Here is a 3355-nt window from a genome sequence, read left to right on the forward strand (position 1 = left end):
AAATATATACATTTTCTGCCTCCTTATCTTGAATTATGTGATCATTCTTAATGCATATTAATAGACTGAATCATGCAGTGAAAGATCGCACTCTAAATGCGCACGTGCACTAAAGCCTGTGTTGGTCTACTCTAACCAGACTTCATCACGTCGTGTATGCGTGCCTCTGTAGGTGTGTTTTGTTTGTTTTTCGCAATATACTCGATAATGTCATGATGTCTCACAAGTTCAGTATTTGCGCTAAACCTGCGCAGATTTGGCCTGCATGAACTTCCCCAAGAAATGAATGAGTAAACATAACTTACGAAAGGTGTTAATTTCAAACCCTGTTTATAATCCATTAAAATGTGACGTGGCTGACGAAATGGAAGGTGAATGGCTTTTACAAAGTCTAACGTGAGTTTAACTGTTGGCATTTACCCAATATCAATAAATCCTCATTCAAGTAAAAGGTTATGTAGGCTGACAATAGAGAACTGTACCCAAAAGATGGAAAAGTTTACCTATGTTCTTTTAAACTGTTATTAAGTGATATACGTAGACTGTTTATTGTGAATCACAGCTAAAATATGTTGATTAGTTTTAATTGTATTCAAATTTTTTAGGCAAATCCTCCATATTGTACCTGACACATGATAGCTATTAGCTGGCTAGTTTCACTAGCTGTTGCTATACCATCTATGTTAGCATTAGCATCCAGAACTGATGTTGTGTAAGGTCCTGCCCAGGCCAAAAACGTTTTCAGCTAATCAAAAACTTTTCCCGTTAGCATTATGCTAAGCTAGTGGGCTACACTGTTAAATGAACAACCTAGGCTCATCGGGAAAAAATGTGCCTGAGACGACAGTTCTACAAAATGATGTTTTGCAAGAAATGCCGCAAGTGCAATGCTGTACCAGGTGAGCTACCGAGCAAGTTTACAATGTCAGAAAATCCATGCATATGAAGCTACTTATTTGCTGCAAATGTTAAAATGTATTCGTTTACGAATCATGTGCTATGGTAGATGCTTTGAGGTCATAATATAGTAGAGTACATGGAACTGCATGAAAACAAGTCTTTATTAATTAATAATCTGTCCCAATAATTTGCGAGTGATATACAAATTATTGGTGTTTTACCACCGCTGTGTTCATTTCAGCTGGAAACGGCAATAATTTACATATTTTTCAGGATTAAGATGTATTAAAATAGCTGTCTGTCATTTCTAATTAGGCATCTAATTGAGTACTAAAAGTTGTCTTAGCCAATTGAATCCATTGGATTTTAAGTTTTCTCTAAAGTTTTCTCTGGCCTTTTACAACTGCCTGAACATAATACTAGTTGATAATTGGTGTTTGCAGTGACCAAACTCAAGCCCTCAGCCTCTTCATAAGTGAGAAACTGAACATCTGCAACCTTATATACATTAACAAGGCTTATTTCAGACTGGCTTTGGGTTTTACCAAACAAAAGGCCACCTTTGCTGCACAATCAATATGGAAATACTTGTCTGTGCTCCATACAAATGAAAAAAAAGGCTGCAGAGGAGGTTCAGGTGGTGGAGATGAGTTTCAGGGAGGGGCACTGAAAGATCAAGCTCCATTCGCAGATTACAACATTTGATGGATACTCCAAAAACATGGTGATCTTTATTGATCGTCTTGGTTCTAATCAGTGAGTGTAATTATTGACTCCTGTGAGGCCGTTTGGGCAATTTTATAAATGCTGTTTTAAAATTCAGGTTTGCACATCATGGAATGTGCTTAGATTGGACCAATTTGTATATTTTAAATTTATACATCCAGGCTTTTGGGGGAAACTTTTCCCAAAGTAAAATCAAACAAGACTAAAAAAAGGTTCAGATTACACTCTTAAAAGTAATGGTTCTTTATTGACATTGATGGTTCCGTGAAGAACCTTCAACATCCATGGAACCTTTCCATTCCACATTAGGTTCTTTATAGTGGAAAAATATACAGTGGACTTTTAAAATGTTCCTCATTCAGAAAAAAATATTTTTTTAAGAACCGTTTACTGAAAGGGCCTTTGGGAAATCAAAATGGTTGCTGTTAAAACCTCCACTTGGAGGCTTTATTTTTAAGAGTGTGCTTGGGTAGAGAGGTTCTTCACATGAGCATCTGTATCTAGAGAAGCTTGTCGCTCACGGTGGATCTGGGTTCACGCAGCCTGACTGCGGACAGGTTTCCTGAGGTGTTTTACCCCAGCTTTAATCTATATTAAATGATTTAGTTTCACAAGATGAAAGCCTGCTGTTTGTTTAAGAAAACTTTTCCAGGTACAGTCACTGCCTGAAGCCTGCCAAAGGTTGAAGATACAGAGAGAGAGAGTTCGCACAACCCAAACATGCTCTTCAGGCGTTCTCGGTTCTAGGAATCGGCATCAGCACTGCTCGTTCTTATATATTAAACATATACAAGCATTACTATATATAAACCTGCCAACAAGGGGTAAATTTATCAGCAAGTCCACTGCGTTGTTGACCGGTCAAAGGGATCTTTTTATTAGCCATAATGCTGGGAAGAGATCTGCCGGCGTGTAGGAGACGGAATAATTGTTTGGAATGGGGATTCTCAGCGGACTCTTCTGAGCTTGCCAGCTGGTGTTTGAAGTGTGCGCTGACATTGGGAAAAACTCAAGGGCAGGGGTTGAGCAAGAAATAGGCTCTCAAATGAGAAAGGGAGGGGAGCCAAAGAGAACAGAAGAGGAAAGACAAAGGCGACTTCACACAACTTGTAAGTGGCGTTTGTATTTTAAGTTGCTTGTGTATGTTTGTATATGTGTGGAGAGAGTTGCTTCTTAACTTTTTTTTAATTAAATATTAGATATAACCGTTTCCCTCAGAGACCTTCGCAAGGCTTAAGAACCTCAAGGATCCGGCAAAAAGACCTTCAGTTTTCCACCTGCTCATCATTTTGAGAGTCAAACAACATGAAACAAAATGGAGAAGGACACTTCACTTAGTCTACACTCAGGTGTGTCTCTCTCTTCTTCTGGAAGTAAAGAAAGGAACCAGTGTACTTTTAGGAACTTTGAGCATGATATGAAACACCACAGGGCCTGCAAACGTCCCTTCTGGGGTGGGATGGTGTTCAGTTGATTGTCTTGTTGTGTCCACAAACGTTTGCTGCAGCCAAGAAGATGCCCTTCAGTTTGAGGTGAATGTTTTTGTAAGCTCTTTTGAGTTTATCTTAGTTAAAGTTGTTGTACTCAATAGCACAAGTTTAATTAACCACTGAGGTACAAGAGGCTGTGCTATATTGTGAAAATAGTCAAAGGGTGTTTATGGCATACAGGTATTACTGTAATTTTGAGATGACTACTGATGTTCACAAACTTTGGAATAATTAGTTTC

The sequence above is a fragment of the Sinocyclocheilus anshuiensis genome, unplaced genomic scaffold, assembly GCF_001515605.1.
Source record: "Sinocyclocheilus anshuiensis isolate Anshui unplaced genomic scaffold, SAMN03320099.WGS_v1.1 scaffold916, whole genome shotgun sequence".
Classification (NCBI taxonomy): domain Eukaryota; kingdom Metazoa; phylum Chordata; class Actinopteri; order Cypriniformes; family Cyprinidae; genus Sinocyclocheilus; species Sinocyclocheilus anshuiensis.